The sequence below is a fragment of the Dioscorea cayenensis genome, chromosome 14, assembly GCF_009730915.1.
Source record: "Dioscorea cayenensis subsp. rotundata cultivar TDr96_F1 chromosome 14, TDr96_F1_v2_PseudoChromosome.rev07_lg8_w22 25.fasta, whole genome shotgun sequence".
Classification (NCBI taxonomy): domain Eukaryota; kingdom Viridiplantae; phylum Streptophyta; class Magnoliopsida; order Dioscoreales; family Dioscoreaceae; genus Dioscorea; species Dioscorea cayenensis.
The window spans coordinates 16,300,819-16,309,404 of record NC_052484.1 but is presented as its reverse complement, the minus strand read 5'-3'; the positions used below and the strand labels follow the sequence as shown (position 1 = coordinate 16,309,404).

The 8,586-nt window shown below is 41.7% G+C and overlaps 1 non-coding gene across 1 annotated transcript; it reads right to left on the bottom strand.

The window, feature by feature from the left end:
• Positions 1-6,127: 6,127 nt before the first annotated feature.
• LOC120276549 lies at positions 6,128-6,233 on the bottom strand. The gene has a single exon (XR_005541266.1). It is a non-coding gene; the product is annotated as a small nucleolar RNA R71 (small nucleolar RNA).
• Between the last annotated feature and the right edge of the window lie 2,353 nt (positions 6,234-8,586).

The following is an 8,586-nucleotide window of genomic DNA, read 5'->3' as shown; positions in this document are numbered from 1 at the left end:
AACTCAAACAGTATGAACTCATGGTTCACAAACAACTAAATTAAAAAGCAATATGATGCTTTTTGAGTGGAGTCTATTATTGTAACTAAAAGCTTTGTTGCTTAGCTAAAATTGGTTGTAATTGCAGTCTTTGATAAGAATGGAGATGCATATATCCATTCTTTGGATGAGTGGTCATTTAGCTCAAGACTAGAACTCCATATATCATGCGCTTCTTTAATTTGGTGTCAAAGAGTGAATTAGACTGGAACCCCGCTTTCTCTGTTGCGCTTCCTCTGGTTCTTGTGTGAATCCCTGTTCGCACCCCACTTGCCATGCCAAGTGGGGTCAAACCCCTAGGATCCCACTCAAAAACCGAACCCTACAACCCCTCTGCCTATTCTTTCCTCCATCGGACTTGAGGGCTGATGTTGCCAGTCAACAAGTAGCTTACGTCTTTGAAGAGTCCCCATTGTTCAAAAGACTGCCTTGGATAAATTGAAAGCTTGACCCTACGAGTTTCTTCAAGATCGATGACAAGGGCAGAATCTTCGTCTTGAAGGTCCTTTCTCTAATGCATTATATGGAAAAGTTTCTAGGCGAGCTTCTCCTTTAGATCATGTCAAAAAATGTCATCCTTGAGTGCTGGAAGGTTTGGGGTGAAGTCTCCATCGTAGACCTCTCAAGCAAGTATTTTTACGATCGATGTAGCTCTATAGAAGTTATGCACAATATCATGTTCGAGAGTTCTTGGGTGCATGAATGTGCTCATTTTGCAGTTAACTCCTTGGCACCCATTTTTCCAGCCAGTCTCCGCTATTCTCTTTAATGCGGCAACTTAGATTCATTTGCATTATCTTCCAGTTAAACTTTGGAATGGGGACATCTTAGAGGGACTGGTTAACAGCTTTGATCACCTTCTGAAAATTGACAAACAAATGGCAGCGACCTTGGTCTATTGGTACGGGTCACCGATAGAGCTCTCACCAAGTGGTGAGGAGTTCGATTCTCTTGAGAGCACATTTTTGGGAGTTGTGAATAGTAGTTGTGTACATGTGGTTCCAGTACCCATGTGACCGTAGCTCCATCCCCATTTGTTCCACGAGGGCTTGTGCCGTCCACAGGATCTCTAGTTAGTTCACCACTGCTCCTCTTCCCCAAAAAATCGGCGAGACAAACAGCTTCTTTGGCAGGGCCAAGTATACTCGAGTTTGTGTGGAACTTGATCTTACCCAACTCTTGAGGCAGGGGTTCCGGGCTGGCGATGATGGCTAGAGCGTCTTCATCATGGTTTTAGTCTGGCGTTTACCTACTACAGTTGCCATTATGACCTTATCGATCACGGAGAATCTACTTGTCCTAGTCGGCAACCTTGGTTCCTAAGTCCACCTAGTAGGCGATAACTTTGGATGTGAATCCATGAAGATGGTCGGCTAGGATGACCAGATGGAGATCTCAACATAGATTCACTCTCAAGATGGACCAACTGAACCATTGTTCGAAGATTCTATGGATAATAGGGAGTATGGACTGTGGATGATGGTCTCATGTCGCCAAGAGGTTAGGCTGCTGTGTAGTGTCAGATCCCATCTCTCATGACTCACATGTGATGCCCACCTCGGCAGCTGAGTGAGGGCAATTGTTAGGATATCAACACATCAACACGTAGAGCATAACCTTGAGCCCTCCAGCATCATGCAACCTCCTCTTCCACCACATGGTGAGAGGGGTTTGGAAGATGTGGTGGTAAGGGAGGGGTGGCCACTCTTTCTCATCTTGAGACTATCATGTCATTAAAAATTCAAATGGAGAGGTTTTTGGAAAACAATAGCGATTTCGAGATCCTTGCAAAAATTCTCTCGATCCTTCCAGCGAGTTAGATGGTGGATTTTTGAGACCCAAGAGATGCCAGCTACACTCTGACTCCCCCTGTCCATCAATCACTTTAGACTTTTTCTCACCCAGCGAGAAAGAGTAAAGACAGAAATAATTAGGGTTGATTAACCTTTTTTGAATAGTATAACCAAACCCTTCCTTCTAACCCGTCTCAAAGAAACCTTGATGCATAAACACGGATGCTTTGCCCTTCTTCATGATGATATAGCCCATAGAGGTATAAAAGAGCATAACTTGGAGGAGGATATGGGTCGATTCGGGAGAATGATGATGATGAGCTTGAAGATTCCATGACAATGGACCGGGGTTACGGAGAGTATCCGAGAGGGAGCCTCTCATCCGAAGAGGTTCCAAACTTCAAGATAACTCCCACAAGAAGGGAATAATGGAAGCAAAAGCTTTAAGTTCTCATAGTGTGCATTCTCGGGGATACGGTCTAAACCTTATTATTTTACCTATTTTTATTTCATGTTCCTATTTTTTCTTATGTTTGTTATGATGATGCCCAAATTAATATGTTGGAATTGCGAGGGGGTTTTGCCAATAAGGATACTCTCAATCACATTCGGGGAGCTTATAAAGGGAATAAGTCAGAGCTAGTTTGTTTAGCAGAGGCTTATGTAGATGAAAAATCAAGTTCTAAAGTTACGTGCTAACTTCGAAAAGATCCTAGGGTGGGCAACCATCCACCTTTTAAATACTCGGTGGCATTATCGTGCTTTGGAAATGATCGTCGAGTGGATTACCCTTAGGGGCATGTTTGGGTTGGCTTTTTTTAAAAGCCCATAAGTGCTTTTATAAGTTAAGCATTTACGGGTTTTAAAAACCATGTTTGTGTTAGTTTTTGGGTAAAAATGAAATCTGACTTTTTCATAAAAGCTACTCAGCTGGTGCTTTTAAGAAAAGCACTTCTCAAAAAACTATTTTGTGGGTTGTAAAATTACTAAATTAACCACTGTTCTTTTCTAAGATTTCCCCATATCTAGCCCTAAGTTCCTATCCTGATGCTTCCCCATCTCTCTGATCCCAACATCAGCCGATTCCTCTCGTTTAAAGTCACACCTCAGCGCCATCCTCTTATCTCCTCTTTGTGCCTTCCCTGGATCTTTCCTTTCCTCCGGCAACAACCTTGGTGTCTATGGTGACTCTTGCAAGCCTTTAGAAGGACTTGTCTAAATGCTACCATGTCTCGGGGTTCCATCTTTCTTCACTTCATCGGAGTCTCATGTCCAAAAGCTGAGATTGAAATCAAAGTCTACGAACTAAGAAGAAGATTTCATTCTTAGCCAATGGAAGCAGTGGATTCATGTCTCTCTTTCATCTTTCAATCTCTGTTTTCCTGTTTAAATATTTTCTTAAGTTCTTTGTTGTTGTTGTTGTTGTTGTTGTTGTTGTACAAAGAAAGAACAAGATAAATTTGTTCCAGTATTAGACAATCTATCTTCAATTCAATGATCAATTCTTTCAAGGATTATCATGAAGAAGCTAGTGGGAGAGCATCAAACACTTTAGGAAGGCATTTATCTTTTTAATAAGTCAAGTTGTTCAAATTAGAAGTTTCTATTCTTACGTCAATCTGTTGCTACCCGATTTTTGTAGTTATGCTTGGGTTCGATGTATTTACTTGCCTAAGAAATCTAGAGCACAAGAAGCTCATGAACATCCGAGATAACTATGCTTATTCTTGATCTTATCACTTTGATTACTTAGGTTGATTATTGTCTCTGTAGGTGCATTATCATATCTTCAAAGGGATTAATATTTTTGGAATTTAGGCATTGAAAATTGCTTAGCATTGGAACCATTAAATTTCGAGGATGCATATATCAAGCTTACTATTTTCCTAATAATTTGATTATTTTTTGTGGTGTATGTAGGGTGATTAAAGAATTGCCTTTTTGCTTGACATCACATGAAGCCAAAGAACTAGGTGAGTTACCATATTCAATCTCTCCTCCGGGACATGTATAGAGTTAGACATAGTTGACCTTAGATGCGGGATTATGTAATTAAGGATTTCCATGACTCATTATTGCATCAATTAGGAAGTATAATAGAGGGTTCTTGCACTTGAAACAATTGTCCTAGGCGGATCAATATCCGGGTACCCCATCTTTATCGATTGCCTTACCTTCTCCTTTACTTGTGCTCTCTATCTTGTTGCTTTTTGATAAGTGTCTAAATGTAGATGTTTTCATGTATATATTGTATTCACTTTGCATGTATTTTGTGAGGTTTGATGCCCGTTTTGCGCTTAATCGTCTATTATTTGCTTTGTAGGGCGTAAGGAAGCCAAGGAGAACAAGAAGATATCATTTGGGCGAAAAGAGAAAAAGCAGAATTTCATACTACCCCCAGTACTACCCAATATGGGGGCCGTATACTACTATAGCTGGAATGATTTGGAGTGTACCTGGATTTCTATACTACCTAGTATCACGGGGCCGTATGGAGGCGTATGCACCCGTGTGGATCGCGAATCTAGGATTTTTGGGTGATATACGACCCCCATATGACCCGTATGCCTCGGGGAGGAGGGGGTATAAATACCAACTTTTAGGGCAGAACACAGGACTTTTTGGGGACTTTTTGGGTGGACCTTTTCTTGGCCGATTTCGGGGAGATTTTGGGCGACCTTGGGAAGGAGAAGAAGGACAAGGAGACTAGAAGATCATTCAAGCCCAAGGTCCAAGACTCTCAAGGCAAGAAGACAACATCATTCAAGGGGAGATCTACCACGATTTGAAGGAAGGAGACCCGCGGCTAGAGGAAGCGTCCTTTGGCATTCCTTTGGCGGGGAAAGCGTCATTCGGCACATTCTTCACCTCCTCCTCCACCATTTCATCTAGGGAGTGTCATTTATGCTTTTGTTTCATGTTTTGCTTGTTTGTAGTACTTGTTGTGGGATGATGGCACACTAGACCCCCAAGGCCACCGGGTGTTGGTGAACCTTGGGGGGTTTTATCATGTATGTTGGATGATAACTTGTTAATTCCATGCTTGGGTAATTTTGAGATTTAATCCATTGTTTTCATGCTAAGTGCTACACTAAGGAAAAATCCGTAGCTCTTTTATGAATGATGCATGTAGATGTAACTTGCTCGCATGTATTAGGTTTAATCCGAAGAAGAGTAGGTTTAATCCTAAGTGAGATTTCCTCGTACTCAATGCAATCGTAGGAATGTGGATTTGGAAGTAATTCCTATCTATGTTCGTATGGGATTAGGGTTCAATCGCCGAGAAATTGGGGTTGTTCTAATCTTGGAATCTCATGGTCCATTTTACCCTTGCATCTTTAGATCGTCATCCATGTTGCATGATAACCCCTCAAGGGGATCCACATCCATAGGCCTTTGCATCTCATTGACTTGCTTGCTTATTGCTTGTTCTTTCTAATTTGGTCATAATCTTGTTTTAGTTTTAATTGCATTTTGTTGAGTAAAATCCATCACTTGAGATCTTGGGCTGAGATATAGCTCGAGAAGGAGTAATAGGAGATCCTTAGCCCCGTGGAATACGATCCTCGTGTCTTCGCACGAGGTATTATAGCGATCCCATACACTTGCGGGGAAGCAATCAAGTTTTTAGGCGCCCGTTGCGGGGATCTTAAGAATTCTAGGAAACTTTTTAGATTATTACTCTAGCCATTTCATTTCTTTACTCATTTTTATTGTTATTTTTTTCTTTTCCTTTTAATCTTAACTTTCTATCATCCTTCTTGGTTTTGCAAGTGCTTGTACATGACACGTGCAAATCCATCGACCTTAATTACACCGGATAGTGAGATTGAGAGGGCTTTACATCGGAGATTGAGAGAAATTGGTGAAGGGGGTACACAAAACATTGAAATTGAGGATAAACTGTCTTTAGTCATGGCCGAAGAATGACACACTTTATCCGAATATGAGAGACCTCAATTCACGGGTGATGAGTTTAGTGTTCAAGCACCGACCGTGGCATCCAACAATTTTGAGATTAAAGCAAGTACAATCGGCATGATCCAAAACTCGGTTCAATTCAATGGTCTTGCAAATGAAGATGCACATGACCACCTTTCCCGGTTCCTCCAAATTTGCTCTACATTCAAGATTAATGGGGTGTCCGATGATGCTATCCGTTTGAGGCTATTTCTCTTCAGTTTTAGAGATGGGGTATATCGTTGGCTTACATCATTGTCTCGGGGTCTATTAAAAACATGGAAGGATATGGTTGAGAAATTCCTTGGGAGATACTTTCCATAACAAAAGCGGCGAAGTTGAGACAAGAAATTTCAGCCTTTAAACAAGGAGTCCAAAAGCGTTGTTTGAAGCCTATGAGAGATTCAAGGATCTCCTTAGAAGATGCCCCCACCATGGTTTTGCCTCATGGATGCAGAGTACAAATCATTTATAATGGGCTGAATTGTGCTACTACGCCAACTCATCGATGCTTGCTGGGTGGCTTCCTTAGCAACAAGTATCCGGCGAGGGCCGAGCAATTACTTGAATCTATGGCAAGCAATGAATCACATTGGGCCTCAAGAGGATCTACACAAAAAGGCTGCTGGGCTTTATGAAGTTAGTAGTAATGATGCCTTGGCGCGAAGGTTGATGTGTTGACTCGAGCTTGATCTTCTTATGGGCGATGGTTAGAGGTCGAGAATCGATGATGATTGTAATACTTGTGGTGGTGAGCATGATGCAGTCCAATGTCCAATTTCTAGCTCCTCAGTTGCGTCAATTGAGAATGTTGACTACATTGGAGGCAGCGGAACCAAGGGAACCCGTACAACTCGACTTACAATCGAGGGTGGAAGAACCACCCAAATTTTTCATGGAACCAAGGCCAATAGCAACAAAGAGGTGCACCATCTCAAGGATCTCAATTCCAACAACTAGCCTTTGAGGAGGAAGTTTTCTCTTGAAGGGTCCTTGCCAAGTTCATGCTCGGTACCAATAGCGGGTTCAATAGTCTAACTAGTAGCATGGATGCACAATTTGGCAAGGTGAATGCTCGACTCACTCGGCCTGTTGAAGAGTTCAACGAGATAGTTTCTATTTTTGAGAAACCTCGAAAGCTACGTGAAATCTCTTGAGCATCGAATGGGGGGACTTTTTGGCTAGACCTTTTCTTGGCCGATTTTGGGGAGAACACTTGGGAGATTTTGGGCAAACTTGGGAAGGAGAAGAAGGGCAAGGAGACTAGAAGATCATTTCAAGCCCAAGGGTCCAAGACTCTCAAGGCAAAGAAGACAACATCATTCAAGGGGAGATCTACCACGATTTGAAGGAAGGAGACCCATGACTAGAGGAGGCGTCCTTTGGCATTCCTTTGGCGGGGGAAGCGTCATTCGGCACATTCTTCACCTCCTCCTCCACCATTTCATCTAGGGAGTGTCATTTATGCTTTTTGTTTCATGTTTTTGCTTGTTTGTAGTACTTGTTGTGGGATGATGGCACACTAGACCCCCAAAGGCCACCGGGTGTTGGTGAACCTTGGGGGTTTTATCATGTATGTTGGATGATAACTTGTTAATTCCATGCTTGAGGTAATTTTGAGATTTAATCCATTGTTTTTCATGCTAAGTGCTACACTAAGGAGAAAATCCGTAGCTCTTTTTATGAATGATGCATGTAGATGTAATTTGCTCGCATGTATTAGGGTCATGAATGGATTAAAAGGGGATGCTGTATCATCACGGTGAAATTGGTGTTTGGTGAGTCCTCCATGTAGGTTTAATCCGAAGAAGAGTAGGTTTAATCCTAAGCGAGATTTCCTTGTACTCAATGCAATCGTAGGAATGTGGATTTGGAAGAAATTCCTATCTATATTCGTATGGGATTAGGGGTTCAATCGCCCAGAAATTGGGGTTGTTCTAATCTTGGAATCTCATGGTCCATTTTACCCTTGCATATTTTAGATCGTCATCCATGTTGCATGATAACCCCTCAAGGGATCCACATCCATAGGCCTTTGCATCTCATTGACTTGCTTGCTTATTGCTTGTTCTTTCTAATTTGGTCATAATCTTGTTTTAGTTTTAATTGCATTTAGTTGAGTAAAATCCATCACTTGAGATCTTGGGCTAGATAATGAGCTCGAGAAGGGTAATAGGAGATCCTTAGCCCGTGGAATACGATCCTTGTGTCTTCGCATGAGGGTATTGCCCTGGCGATCCCGTACATTTGCGGGGAAGCAATCACTTTTATTTCTGTTATTTCATATTTTATCACACTTATCACTATTCATCTTTAACATTAGTTAAGAAACAACTTAAGTGTCTTTATTCCCTACTCTGCTGTAGATATGATACCCACTCATCACGGGATTATTACTTTGACACTTGTGCGGTTGCGGTTTACGCATACTGCGGACGATGTCAACGTTTTTGGCGCCCGTTACTTAGGGTAAGCGTTTAGAGATATTTTTGCACTTGGTTTTTAGCTATTCATTCATTCTATTTCATATCTTCTTTTTAATCATCGTTCTGATTTTGTTTTTATTCTTTTGGTGCACCTCAGGTTATGACCCAAGGGAACCCCTACCGTTTATTGATTGAAGGAGGTCCCGATCTCGAGCGTATACATAGAAGGGAAAAGGAACACTGTGCAGAGAACGAGTCTAATCATTTGAATTGGAGTAGAAGAATCTGAAAACTTGGCAGAACAGAATGAAAAGCAGCGGACATTATCGATTATGCCCAGACCTTCGATATCAAAGGGACACAATTGA